Source organism: Lactuca virosa, chromosome 4, assembly GCF_052849685.1.
Source record: "Lactuca virosa cultivar CGN04683 chromosome 4, Lactuca_virosa_CGN04683_v6, whole genome shotgun sequence".
NCBI lineage: Eukaryota > Viridiplantae > Streptophyta > Magnoliopsida > Asterales > Asteraceae > Lactuca > Lactuca virosa.
Genome location: NC_136429.1, coordinates 263,723,219 through 263,738,676, shown reverse-complemented (window position 1 = coordinate 263,738,676; position 15,458 = coordinate 263,723,219). Strand labels below are relative to the sequence as shown.

Genomic DNA, 15,458 nt, shown 5'->3' with positions numbered 1-15,458 from the left:
TTATGATACATGATTGACATACTTGTTCATTTGAATGGACACAACGGGCCTTTCTCATTTTCTCTATTGGGTGGAAACATGAAAACATCATTCTTTTATTAATTTATTCATAGGTTATTAAAGTTAACTTTGTTTTACCTATTGCAGCAACTGCATTGAAGACCTACTTGGGTAATAAAATAAATATACACTAATTGGTAGTGTATAAAAAAAATACAGTCATGGATGTTAAGAGTGAAAATATGTACTCCTTTCAAAAAATCAGTAAACGAAGAGGTCTAACTATAAAAAGTAATATATATATATATATATATATATATATATATATACTATCTTACCCCCCACAAAAATTTATACATCCCCACCATTTGCATTTGCATTCGCAACTTGAATCAAAATATCAGACTTCTTCCCTGTTGCAGCATTCACCAATCCATCATTCCTTTCTGTTCTATAACTCAAGTCCTCCCCATTCATCTCTGCATCTATGTACACAGCTGGTTCTCATCGATCTCTTCTCTTATCAGCATCTTTGATAACTCAGTCACTACCCTCCTCTCCAGCCACCTCCTAATCGGCCTTGCCCCATACACCGGATCATAACTCTGACTCAGTATCACATCCAATGCCGCCTCCGTGACACCCAAAGCAACACCCCTCTCAGCCAATCGAACAGCCACATCCTTCAACTGAAGCCGAGCAACTTTCCTCAATTGATCATGAGATAAAGGATCAAAAACCACAATCTCATCAAGTCTGTTCAGGAGCTCCGGTTTGAAATGCTTCCTCACTTCTTTCATCACCATTTCTCGAGCATTCTCCATTGTTGTTTTCCCAGATAACCCTTTTAGCAAATACTCAGCTCCAAGATTCGAAGTCATGATGATGACTGTGTTTGTGAAGTCAACCGTTCGACCTTGACCATCGGTCAACCTTCCATCATCCAACATTTGAAGAAGCGTGTTGAACACGGATTGATGAGCTTTTTCAACTTCATCAAACAACACAACATTGTAAGGTCTCCTCCTCACAGCCTCGGTCAACTGACCACCTTCTTCATGACCAACATACCCCGGTGGAGCTCCGATCAGCCGTGACACCGAATGCTGCTCCATATACTCCGACATATCAATTCTTATCATCAGCTTCTCATCATCAAACAACTGCTCCGCAAGAGCCTTTGCAAGTTCGGTTTTCCCAACACCTGTGGGACCCAAGAACAGGAAGGATCCGGTCGGCTGCTGAGCCCTCCCGAGCCCGGCTCGTAACCTCAGCACCGCTTCAGCCACCGTACTAACCGCTTGGTCTTGACCAACGACCCGTTGATGCAACCGATCGGATAATCCGATTAACCGCTCTTTCTCATTGGTTCCGAGTCGAGTCACCGGGATCCCTGTCCATCGACTCACCACCTCAGCTATCTGATCGGGTCCCACTGTTTCTGTCAACATCACATTTTCATCTGTTGTTCCTTCGAGTCTTGATATTGCAGTTTCCACTTCTTGAACTGCTCCAAATTTCAAATCTGCTGCTCTTGCTAAATCATATCTTCTTTCTGCTTCCGAATAGACGATTGGTGACCAAGAAGGGCTGAATCATTTGCTTCCAAAATCTGTAGTTGGTGGGTGAGAGTTTAAAGGCGAATTTGTGAGAATTGTGAGTAGTTTTCTCAACATTGGTAAAGGATTGGATCATCGCCATTGAAGAATGATTGAACGAAGAAAGAAAAGAGAGAAAAAATCGGTGATTTAGGGTTACAGAGGCTGTGGCGGCTCTGATACCATAATAAGCCACCGAATGATTTTTGTATTATTCTTAAGATTTGAAGATTACAATAAAGGTCCTATATATAAGACTAGATATTACACTTTAGTACCATCTATAATAAGATAAATAAAATACTGTTAAATATCTTAAATATATATTGTCTATTATCCCCCCGCAAGTTGAGGGCGGGGAACGACCTGCAACTTGGACCTTAGCATCAGAAATCTTTGAGATGGGAGCGGTTTCGTAAACACATCGGCAATTTGATCATGTGTGGAAATAAATTGAACTCTCAACTTTCCTTGAGCAACCTTTTCTCGTACAAAATGGTAGTCCACTTCTACATGTTTCGTTCGTGCATGAAACACAGGATTGGTGGAAAGATATGTGGCCCCCAAGTTATCACACCAAAGCGTGGGAGAGACTTTAGATGTAATACCAAGCTCGTTTAGGAGAGCTTATATCCATGTTATCTCAGCAACCGTCTCGGCAAGAGCTTTATACTCAGATTCGGTGGAAGATCTAGAAACCATACGTTGTTTGCGAGCAGTCCACGAAATTAGGTTGGAACCCAAGTAGATGGCAAATCCCCCCGTAGACCGACGGTCATCTGGACAGCCGGCCCAATCAGCATCAGAGTACGCTTTTAAGGTGGCACGCCAATCAACATCGGTGAAAGCTTGAAGTGTAGAAGCAGCCCCATGACGGATAAAGAGGCCAAAGTGCGATGTTCCCTTGAGATAACGAAGTATTCGTTTAACAGCAGACCAATGGTTTTCTGTTGGAGTTTGCATGAATTGGCAAACTTTGTTGACGGAAAAAGTAATATCGGGTCTCGAGAGAGTTACATATTGTAGAGCACCAACTGTTTGGCGGTATTTGGTTGGATCCGTTAGCAAGGGGCTGTCGGACAAGGTTAACACTTGAGAGCTGCTCATGGGCGATGACACGGGTTTGCAATCTGCCGTTAGCAAGGGGCTGTCGGACAAGGTTAACACTTGAGAGCTGCTCATGGGCGATGACACGGGTTTGCAATCTGCTAGACCAGTACGTGTTAGCAAGTCAGAGACATACTTGCGCTGAGATAGAATGATGTGTTTACCATGAGAAACAATCTCAAGGCCCAAGAAATAGTGTAAGTTCCCTAGATCTTGGACAACAAACGTTGATCCTAATTTAGAGATAACACCTGTGATTGCTTGAGGATCATTCCCGGTAACAATAATATCATCCACGTAAACAAGAACATAGACTAATGTACCCCTATTCTTGAGGATGAACAATGAGGGATCGGTTTTAGAACCAACAAAACCGAGAGATTGTAAGGTTGTAGAGAGTCGTTCAAACCATGCTCTTGGTGCCTGTTTCAATCCATACAAGGATTTATGGAGTAAGCAAACATGATCAGGTCTTGATTTATCAACAAAGCCCGGTGGTTGACGTAGATAAACCGTTTCCTTGAGATCACCATGGAGAAAGGCATTTTTAACATCAAGTTGTCTGAGAGACCATTGATTTGTCACAACAAGAGATAGAATAACACGGATTATTGTTGCTTTGACAACGGGACTGAATGTCTCTTGGTAGTCAACACTCGGTTGTTGGTTGAAGCCTTTCGCCACAAGGCGGGCTTTGTAGCGAGTAACATTCCCATTTGCATCCTTTTTTATCCTGTAAACCCACTTTGAATCAATGACATTAGTGTTTTTAGCAAATGGAACTAGAGACCAAGTTCCGTTTTTGACAAGTGCATCAAACTCTTCAGTCATGGCTTGACGCCATATTGGTGATTTGTTAGCAACGGTAAAAGAGGATGGTTCAATAGAATTAGCAGGACAATTGGAAGAAAAGTAGGTTGATGGGTCATATCTAGTGGTGGTTTTTGGGTTTTGGCGAAGGTTGGGAGGTCGGGTACGGGGTTGTGTGGGTAATGATGAAGGTTGGGGCTGAAAATTTGGTGTAGGGGCAGCAGGTATAGGCTAAGTTTGTGGGCTGTTAGAAGGCTGAAAAGAGGCAGCAGCGGGCGTAACCAGGGCTGCAGTGGGCTGAAAAGAAGTTGCAGTAGTAGGTGGATCTGGGGTTGCATTTTGAGTGTCGGGAATAGGTGGAGGTTGTGGAAAGGAGGAGAAATAAGGAGGTTCGTTTTCAGTAGGTAAAGGTGTAGGAGAAAGGGTAAAAGGGAAAATTTCTTCATTGAAACGAACATGGCGTGCAATGTATACGCGATCAGTGGTTGGATCCAAACACCGGTAGCCATGATGAAGAGGGCTATATCCCAAAAAGACACACGGGGTGGATCTAAAATCCATTTTATGTCGGTTATATGGGCGAAGATATGGGAAGCATTGACACCCGAAGATTCTAAGGAAAGAATAATCTGGGGTTTTATTGAAAAGATGCTCAAAAGGAGATTTGTTGGAGTAATTACGAGAGGGCAAACGGTTGATTAAGTAAACCGCTGTCTCGAAAGCAAAGTCCCAAAAACGTGGAGGAGCATGTGAGTGAGCAAGGAGAGCAAGGCCCGTTTCCACCACATGTCGGTGACGCCGCTCAACAAGGCCATTTTGGGCACTTGTGTGAGGGCAGGAGCGGCGATGGATTATACCAAGAGAGGTGAAGAAAGATGCAAGAGTGCGAAATTCACCCCCCCCCAATCGGTTTGAACTTGTTTAAGTTTTGTTGTAAATTGTCTTTCAACCATGAGAACAAAGTTTTTAAAAGTGATATAAACATCCGATTTTTGAGCTAATGGGTAAAACCACATGTATCGTGAATGATGATTAACGTATAATAAAAAATATCGGTGACCACTAAAAGAAGTAGATGGGGCGGGGCCCCAAACATCACAATAAACTAAATCCAAAACATGATTACTACGATAATTTGAAAGTGGCAATGATAATTTTGACGATTTCCCCATTTGACAACTAGAACATAAAGAAGAAATTACATGTGAAGAAATTGGTAAATGACTACGAGAAATAATTGATTGAAAAACACGAGCATGAGGGTGCCCAAGATGATGATGCCAAGTGGTTGATGATGCTTTGATGGCGGTGAAAGACATATGAGGAAGAGACTTCAATTTTGGGAGACACAACGAATATAGCCCTTGATTACTTGGTCCCGTGAGTAGGATGGAACGTGTAGACTCGTCCTTCACAACAAAAAAGGACGAATGAAATTCAAAAAACACGTTATTATCTAAGCATAATTGTTGAACAGATAAAAGGTTCTTTTTGATTTCAGGGACATGAAGAACATTGTATAGATTAAAGGTTTTGTTGGGAGAGTATAGTTTAGATGAACCAATGTGAAAAATAGGGAGAGGATTACCGTCACCAACATGAAGAGAATTGTTGTCATTGTAAACATCAGCATTGTCTAAAGTTGTGAAGTCGGGTGTAACGTGACTGTTTGACCCAGTGTCGGGAAACCATGTTGAACCGGCAGCCGAGCCATTTTCTGAGAATGTTGCATAATTGGCTTGTGACACGTCACGAGCTGAAGTTAAAGTGGGCTGATTTGGGCATTGGGCTGGAATATGACCTATGCCACACCGGTTACAGTGGCCATACACCATATTCTGAGTTGAAGCCCAAGCAAACTGAGGTGGACGAGTGTTACCACCGGAACCAGAAACGCGTGAATCATCACGATTTCGGTTGTAGTTGCCACGGGAGTTACCACGACGCTTGCCCCGGTAATTGTTTGAAGTTCGGTTGGTATAGAAGGCTTGGGGCTGATTGTTTGTAGCCACAATGGGGCTGATTTGGTAGCCAAGTTGTGCTGCCAGCTGCTGTAAACTAGTCAATTGTGCTGGTGGGGCAGCTGGGAGGCGTGAAACAGGTGGGACAGCAGCCGTGAAGGCCTGGGGGACTGCTGGAAGTGATCGATTTATCATAAACTCATGATCACTTAATAACCCATGCAGTTCATGGAAGGTTATTGGAGGGAAACGAGCCAAAAAATTTGACTTTAGGCCATTATATTCATCACGTAGCCCGGAGATAGCTAGCATGGTTAAGTCTTTGTCTTTTACGGGTTCTCCAATATTGGCTAAAGCAGTTGCATATTCCTGTGCTCGGGTGAGATAGGCAGATGATGTTTCATCACCCTTCATCTCGATCTTCAAAAGTTGAGTCTTCAATGTGTATTCACGAGAAGAGTTGTTGGGGGCATAGGCTCTTTCAAGGGAGAGCCATAGATCCCGGGAAGTTGTACCTTGAACATGTTGATAGGAGGCTTCTGAAATAGTAGAGGCAAGAAGCATCCGCACATGTGCATCATTGGTAATCCAATGAAGATAGTTAGGGTTATCAGTGGAGGCTGTGTCAGTAGTTGCAGCAGTCTTCGGTGGAGGACATTGGATGGTACCATCTATATAACTGAATAGACGATTGGTGACCAAGAAGGGCTGAATCATTTGCTTCCAGAATCCGTAGTTGGTGGGTGAGAGTTTAAAGGCGAATTTGTGAGAATTGTGAGTAGTTTTCTCAACATTGGTAAAGGATTGGATCATCGCCATTGAATAATGATTGAAAGAAGAAAGAAAAGAGAAAAAAAAATCGGTGATTTAGGGTTACAGAGGTTGTGGCGGCTCTGATACCATAATAAGCCACCGAATGATTTTTGTATTATTCTTAAGATTTGAAGATTACAATAAAGGTCCTATATATAAGACTAGATATTACACTTTAGTACCATCTATAATAAGATAAATAAAATATTGTTAAATATCTTAAATATATATTGTCGATTACACGTTTTCATCTGTTGTTCCTTCGAGTTTTGCTATTGCAGTTTCCACTTCCTGAATTGCTCCGAATTTCAAATCGGCAGCTCTTGCTAACTCAGATCTTCTTTCTGCTTTTTCTAGTGCTACTAAAAGCTCCTCCCTTTTCTATTTCAGTCTACGGATTTCTTCCATCCGTTTTTCCCCCTTTTTGTATTTCTTCATTAGTGGTTTAAGTCTGCCTCTTAAATCATCGAGCTCCTTTTTCAATTCAACAAGACGAGCTTTGCTTGCTTTGTCTTCTTCTTTCTCCAAAGCATGAACCTCAACTTTTAATTGCATCTTTTTCCTTTCAAGATTGTCTATTTCTTCAGGTTGACTATCAAATTGCACCCTAACATTTGCACAGGCCTCGTCCACAAGGTCAATAGCCTTATCAGGGAGGAAACGTGCTGCATACAAATTAACAAGCAACATCAGAACCATATATATATAAATTGAGAAGAACAAGTTCAAATCAATAAAAAGAAAGTGAATCACTGAATCAATTCATACCAGTTATATATCGGCTTGAAAGTTGAGCAGCAACAACAAAAGCACGATCAAGAATTCTAACACCATGATGACCTTCATATCTCTCTTTCAACCCTCTAAGAATGCTTATGGTGTCAGGAACACTAGGCTCAGCCACTAAAACATGCTGGAAACATCTCTCAAAAGCAGCATCTTTTTCCACATACTTTCTGTACTCCTCTAAAGTGGTTGCACCAATACACCTGAGTTGACCCCTTGCAAGCATGGGCTTGAACAGATTTGCAGCATCCATGGATCCTTCTGTACGACTCGCTCCAAGAACAAGATGGATTTCATCAATGAACAATGTCACTTTCCCTTCAGCCTTTTCCACTTCTTTCAAAACGGCTTTCAGTCTCTCCTCAAACTCCCCAAAATATGAAGCTCCAGCGATTAAAGCTCCCATATCCAATGATATAACTCTCATATTAGTAAGATTACTTGGGACATCTCCTCTAAGAATCCTTTGAGCTAATCCTTCAACAACAACAATTTTTCCCATACCAGGTTTTCCCACACCAGGTTCACCAATAAGAACATGATTGTTCTTAGTCCTTCTTGATAAAATCCTAATCACTCTCCTAATTTCCTCATCTATCCCAATTACAGGTTCAAGCTTCCCAACTTGATCTACAAGATCACGACCATATGTGTAAAGAGCTTCGAAATTAGTATCATCTGAAGCACTTTCCACCTTCTTCTCTTCTTTATCTCGGAGCTTTTCTACCTTTCTTTTCACTCTCGATGCACCAACTCCGGCGTCTTTTAGAAGTTCTGAAATTTGTGAATCTTCAAGAATGCCCAAAATCAATTGATCCACGGCCAAATGGGTGTCACCACGGGATTTTTGTGAAGATTGTGCGCGACGAATTGTCGTGATTAGAGAAGTACTTGCTGTAACTTGATCAGGGGGAGGGGGTTGGGAAGGGAGTTTCTTCAATGCTTTAGGGGGTGTTTGGATTAGCTTATTAGCTTATTGCTTATTAGCTTATTTGTGGTGGGAATAAGCAATTAGCAATAAGCATGGGGATAGATGCTTATTAAAATTAGCTTATTTAGCTTAATAAGCTGATTTTTAAAGATTTTATCCAAACACTCAAAGTTAGCTTATTGTTGTGGGAATAAGCAATAAGCAATAAGCACCCTCTTTTTTTCCTATCCAAACACCCCCTTATTAAAAACCCACTCCGCTGAATAACCTGCTTCTTCACCACCGACATTGTTTATTGCTTGCCAGAATATTCCATTATCGTCAGAAATCAAAACTGCTGCAATATGTAGCGGTGTGTACTGTGCTTGTCCAGCATTCATTGCGAGTTCTTGACCTAAAGCCAAAGCTTAATTCGTCTCGTGGGTGTATTCGTCAGGATTCATGTTTGATAATACCTCTTAAATAACCTACAAACGCAATAACAAGAACATCAGTTTGTGTTTTATAAAGCATATCAATGAGTTTCGAATTATCTTGAAAATAAAATACAGAGATAAGAGAATGTCTTACCCACGGAATTGAATGAAGAACTTTGATAACTGATGATGAATAATAAGAGTGATGAAACGCTTTATATACATGTTGGAGCCGCGAAAGGCATCGGGAAGATGGGCTCTGTACCCTACCAGAATCCATAAGTGTTCGAGAATTTCGGATTAAAGCGATATCTATTATTATTGGATTCCAAATATATAATTTTAAATATCAACATATGATTTCGAATCTTTATCAAAATATGATACCGAATCTTTAATTTCTAAATTTTAGGTCGTTTTGTTTCAAATTGTATCCATCCATCTCTATTCCTTCCAAAATCGTAATTTTTTCCACCATTTTAGGTTTATCTACATATTACCATTTTAAAAAAACCCTCATTTAATATATTTCAGAAAAGAAAGTTTAAAAAAAATAATTAAAAAAATGTAGAAAATTTATTTAATAAAACAAGTCGTTCATGTATCTTAAGATTCTTTTTAAATTTTGGTTTACACAGATTATTATTAATATAAATATTAAATGTGTTGATTTGCGTGTTAAAAGCTTATGATTTTTCCAACTTATTTGAAAGGGAAGTGATTTGTACACAACCGTTTTTATCCGCACACAACATTTTATGTTTGATTGAGTTGTACAATACAACATTTTAAAGCACAAATTGTTGTGTATTGAGAAATTTTGTTGTGTACGAATCACCTCTCTATTTGAAAAGCAAATAATTATGTAAAAAACAATTTGAATATTCCCATTATTTTTTTTTTCACGTGAAAATTAGATAAATGAAAAATGAACTAGAAAATCAAATATTAGGAAAGTATTAGGCAAATTAAAAATAGGAAATCAAATATTAGGAAAGTATAGGTTTAAACTCATGTACTACGAGTGGTTTACAGAGTAGAACAACTTTGAAACTTAATAATTAATAATTCATTTGCAATGTTTCTTTACGTTCTCCGATGTTTATTGTCAAATCTTTATTCTCAATAAGCAAAAGTCTCATATAGTATTAATAATGAAATAGTTTTCCAAAGTAAACAATTAATGAAATTCGGCATGCTAAATAAGACCCTGTATTTTTGGGTTAAATGCAAGTAATAGCAACGTACTTTCATACATTTGTGTTTTATAGCATAATGTTTTCCTATTTTCCAATTATAACATTGTATTTTGTAAACTATAGTAATCACATCAATTTTATGTAGATACAATACAATTTCCATTTAGATGAGTCCATTTTTTTTAAATACATTGTTATAATAAGAATAAAAGCACAATTTAATGCTAAAGTTAGGTGAACTCTAAAATGAGAAGAAGTGTGACTTAAGTTGGCAAATCATGTAAGATCTCTTTCAACAATCATTGGAAGAATATATTCATCTGAACTACAAATATTCAACAAAACCCCCATCATTAGACTTTAGATGGAATCATGGAAGAAAGGAAGAGGAAACGCATTAAATCATATCCCCATTAAGTCAAAATGAAACACCATATAAGTTTATGAAAAAACACAACTGACCTATTTTCTCTGGAGGCCACTTGAAAAACCAGGCACATGTTTGGTGAAGCATGGTGCATTGAAATGGATGCATACCCAGAATCCGATAACATAAATATTCAGTTAGATAAAACAACGAATACTAAGTAAAAAAAAAGATTTGTTTATTCAAATATGTTTATTCAATGGGTAAGTATACTTTCAAAACAATCTTGTAAATGTTTTTAGATCTTAGTTGGATCTTACTATTAATTGTTAGTGGCAAACATAATGTAGCAAAAGCTAAAAAAATTAAAACCATCTTACAAATGTTTCACAGAAATGTATCATTTATAATTTTTAAAATGTCTTTGCTATTTTCTTCTTACCGACATTCAACAGGTTTATGGATGCTTGGTAATGTACATGAGGGGTTAGATTCTTCAATGTCTTGAACCTTCTGAGTGTGTTTACTTAGTAATTATGCTTTCAGTTAAATTGTTATTTTTATAAATAAGAAATGTTCGTGAAGATGGTGGTGATAATGATTGTCACACCCCCGAACCGTCGGAACGGACGGCGGAAACGTCCGGGGGCGGGTGACGTCATGTGTAGTATCACAACAGTTGTATCATAGTAAGCGAAGTAAACACAACCATTACATTATAATAAGAATATTTACATTGCTTGAAAACATAGTTTGTTCATAACAGTATATAACAAAAGTAAAAGACGTGACTCCAAAACGCTCCGTCTTCTCCAAAAGTTGGCAAGAGTACCTGTCTATTGTTGCCCTGAGAATACAAGCAGTTTTAAAATATCAGCATAAAGCTGGTGAGTTCTTAAGCGTTTAGTTCTGGTAAAAGAAATGTTTCTTTGATCCTTTGAAAAGTGTTTCCCAAGAAAATCCTATATTTTCTTATGAAAGATGTTTGATTATCCAATAGTTGTATGTTAAACAGTCCGTTTATGTAAGGTTGAGTTATCCCAGGAAAATCCTATATTTTCCTTATAAGTTGATAGTTGGTTATCTGTTATTGTCTGAGGTGTACAAGTATCTACCATACTTGTATCGTTAAATGTAGTTTCCTTGAAAAACCATGTTCGCTCCATATGAGATGTATTAGCCTTATTACATAAATAAAACTAATAAATAAGTAGTGAACTAAATCCTAAGGGTATTATCAATACCCTCTAGTAATCAAATCGGTTATTACTTTGAGGTTAGTTCACTTGTTTCATTATTAAAAAAGTAAATTTCGTTATCTAGGTTGCGAGTGTCATAACCGTACTTAGACTTGATATGGCACGTAACGGGGCCAGTATCATTTTATGACTTTGTCACCCGTAGACCTGACGGTCCCACTGTAGCTAGAAGCGAGGTGCGGGATAGTCAGTCCCGTATAGATCTATACACAACAGTCACGCTCTCCCTCCAAGAGATTCTGGTTACAAGTGTTAGTCCTACACTCTCGAATTCGGTGGGAGTGTTACCAAGGACGTGTCTCCAACTTTAGACTAACAATTTGCATGTAATAATACCGAAAATCCTGTTTATGTGTTGTATGAATTCTTTATACAACACATGTAATAATACCGAAAATCCTGTTTATGTGTTGTATGAATTCTGGTTACAAGTGTTAGTTTTGATAACCCTAAATCCTCATTAAATCCGGATTACCCTGACTTGCTTCCAAAGCAACTAATGATGGCCCAACCGTAATAAAACCCTAGTATCGTTTAATATATAAACGACTCTTCCTTCTGAGAAGGTGGTGACGAATTTTAGCTCTCGTTTTCATCAAGCTCTCACAGAATTTCTCTAGCAAATTGGCTTACGATTTCTGTGCCTAGAATCGTAAGTGTCCGCTTGGATTATCCTAGGCTGAATTTCTTGCAACCCAGACATAGGGTAGAAATATCAGTTCGGAAAGTGTTCTCACGATCCAAGTTAGTATCCAGATCTCCACCACAAACCCTATAAGTTTCCTACAAATCTTAGATTTTTCAACATACAAGGTCCTAACAAGAAAACATTTTAAACTACTACCTGCTACATAAAATAACTCTTGCACTCCATAGCTAAGCTTCAATACCTTTGGGGCCATGTAATAAGTGCTTCCTACCATTCAGAGAACTTCTCACCTATATTAACAACTTTCAGTAGATAGTTGGAGTCATGTTGAGAGATAATTCATCAACATTATAAAAATATTTATCAAGTAAATATAGAACTTTTTTTAATCTATTTATATAATTCAATTAGTAGTGTCCACATTAAGTACTCTCAAAAGTATCTTCAACCATACTAAAGCTAAAATTAACACACCAAAGAAATCAAGCAGACTAGAAAAATTACAACACATCTCCTTGTGTGATTAATTATTACAAGATTAGTAACCAATTGTTGTATTTTTATATACTAAGTGAGTATTTCTTGGTTCTGTGTGTGCAGTATTCAAACAATATTCCCAAATATTACTCAAGAACTTTAAAAAAATCCTAATTATTATGATAACTTGACATCTCTAAATATTATTAAAAGAGAAATCTGATTACATCATCTTCAACAATCAAATCCATTGATTGACTTTCCTTTATAGGTTTTCCACCTTGGATCAATTTGATGATGTCTATCTAAAAAAAATTCAAAACTCCTTTTCTTTTGAAAAATGCGTACGCGAATTGTAACCTCTCCATAGTTTCCAAATTTGGATTGCATTAGTAACCTAAAATCTCACAAACCTTAACCCTATTTCGGCTCCACCATTGCAACTTGACACCCGCGATGCCTTCTCTGCCGACAAACTCTGTACACTATCAGCCATCGTCAAACAACATCTCTTCTGTCTCTCTCCTTTCTCTCTTGAGTCTCCGGCATCCATTTGTTATGAGCACCCTCCGTACGCTGTCGATTGACTCGGTTTCGAGCAAGAAACTGCCATATCAATGGTAGGTAAGCTTCACAATGTTCCCTTTTAGCACAAGGTCATCTCCTTGACAGTGCTCCTAATCTTAATCATTGGCTAATCCATAAGATTAACTACATTTTTTTTGATTTTAGTGCAAGATTTGTAGTTTCTGTTTAAATTGTGGCAGAGTTTGCAAACCTGCAATTGCAATTCTAAATTTATTTGGAACAAACATGTATTTTAAATTACTCTTAAGTGTTAAAAAAGTTCTTTTGTTCATTATTAACCTAAAAAAATTGTTTTTTCGTTGTCTGTTTCAAAGAGTAAGTGGAGGTATTATCCATGGCTACCTGTGGATACCATAAGGTCGTGACAAAAATCAAGACAATATATAACATGGTCACCGCCTTTAGTCTGAGGTTTATTTTTCTATTTTTCATTTTGATTTCTATTTAATTCGTTAACTTTTATTGAACTTGACTAAACCATTGTTTGTGATGTGAAAATGTCATTAAGGGACAAGGAAAATTTTAAAAGACACATTTTTAAAGTGATTTTATTAATATGCCCACCAATTGTTTGGTAAAATGCCCCACTTACAAATGTTTCTTCTCATCTTCAGGTAACTAACTTATCAATGCCACAAAAGTAATTTTTAACTTACTTGTTTTGATATTTATATTTTAGTTTATTTTCATAATTTTATTGAATGATGTAGGAACAAAGCTGAAAGAAGTTGGTAAGTCTGCACTAACAAAATATTTCTACCGAATAACTCAACTGTCATATGAAGAACATCTCAATCAAGAAAATGCTTCAGCATACAAGAGATCATTGATAAGTCCTCTACAACAAACTTAAGAAGTGAATAACTTCTAAAAGATAATTTACAAAGAATTCTATAATCAAAATGCATGGTCTTGATTATGCACGTGTTTTGGGCTATTGGATAATTACTTTGTACATGGTTATGTGGGCTATTGCATTTGTCATTTTACAAAATTTAGATTGGTAAATCCTGGAGCATATGTGGGTTTCATGTCCGTTCTTTTCCGTCACTGCTATATTGGCACTACATGATTGGATGTTGGCTATTGCATTCGTCTCCATTGTTTTTGGTGATTGATAAGTTAGTGTAAAAGAGAGGGGGGGGGGGGGGGTGCAGAGTATGATGGAAATTAATAGAAGGATGATACTCTCCTTATTAATAGATCTCAACTGAAACGATGATGTTTTGACAAGCTTTTACTTGAATTGGTAACTATAATATCTTTAATTTTACTTGAACTGGCACCAATTTATTGTTCATGACAACTTTATTTCTTAAACATTTTTGTATATTTTCTTGAATTAGGCAGCCCAAATAGATATTCTTTGTTGTTACGAATTAGGTTACTAATATCGCTTTTTTGGCTTTTGCAGAAGTCCAATTCCTCCCCAGTTTGGAAAGATTTCACAACCGCATAGGGTAGAAGTATGTCACACTCATCCTTTTTTACTTACAAAAAGTGTCAAGTTTGGTCTGATGCAAAAAGAATGGTCGGGACCTTACTTCCAATTAATATTGAGATTAAGACGGGTTAGCTCCTTTTTTTCATTGTTTGTCATTTTCTAGATTTAATTTTTTTTTTTCTGATTTGGTCATATTTCTTTTTCATCTATCAAGGTACTTGTTCGTGAGATTGAATGGGTGAAGTATTTGTCTCCATCAGAAGGGACAAAAGGTATTTATGATGAAATTATACTTTTATCCTAATTTATAATTTTTCCAAATCTAGGTTTAAGATGATTCATTTGATGGGAATATAAGTAAATTGTTTGTTTGATACCATGCCTTAGAGGGCAACCCGTTTGGATCTTATTTTTCTCTGATGGATACAGTTGTAGGACATGACGTGACAGGTGATCTTAAAATGTTGAAATTTATAGGAAATCGCTAAAAAGAGTTTATAGAACCTAATCTCTAATTAGCCAAAACAGATTTGTTAAGAAGTTTAATACATTCACAGGATTATGGAATTCTGCTTATACGTTAAATGTTTTTGCTTTATTTATTTATTTTTTGTTTTTTGAATTCTTGGTATGAAAATCAAGTATGTATAAACGATGAAATTTTTTTAGTCATCGAGAAACATGAGCATAGGACAAGTAAAGTTTGATATGTAGGAAGGACGTATGGAATCTTTGGAGAATACAATATCATGTTTGATTTGGTTTAAACATTTAATCTTTGTTTACTTAAAATTGGTGATATTTATGCATATTTACTTGCATTTGTTCAAAATTTCTTTCGTTCTTAATTCCAAGTATGGGTTATGGATCCTCCATTTATAATATCTCCAAGGATAAGTTTTGAATTTGGTGTTTTACTTCTTGGTGGTTTATGGCATTGAAGTACATGATAGTCTCAACGTTCAAAAGAAGTAGCTATGTGTTCAGCGTAAGTATCTTGAACGAATGAAGCTTGAAAAGCTCTTAATGAAGTCATGGTCTAAAAATTATAAT

At 37.2% G+C, this 15,458-nt stretch overlaps 1 long non-coding RNA gene and 1 pseudogene across 6 annotated transcripts; one reads left to right on the top strand and one right to left on the bottom strand.

Moving 5' to 3' along the window:
- Positions 1–351: 351 nt before the first annotated feature.
- Positions 352–8,449, bottom strand: LOC145105863 (chaperone protein ClpB1-like; annotated as a pseudogene).
- Positions 8,450–12,728: 4,279 nt separating this feature from the next.
- On the top strand, positions 12,729–15,173 carry LOC145108247 (uncharacterized). 6 transcript variants are annotated; one of them, XR_013708132.1, is made up of 5 exons: positions 12,729–12,997; positions 13,276–13,372; positions 13,470–13,575; positions 13,672–14,532; positions 14,620–15,173. It is a non-coding gene; the product is annotated as an uncharacterized LOC145108247 (long non-coding RNA). The 6 variants fall into 6 exon arrangements; XR_013708130.1 differs by having other exon boundaries at positions 12,729–12,993; positions 13,276–13,575; XR_013708129.1 differs by having other exon boundaries at positions 13,276–13,575.
- The last annotated feature ends 285 nt before the right edge of the window (positions 15,174–15,458 follow it).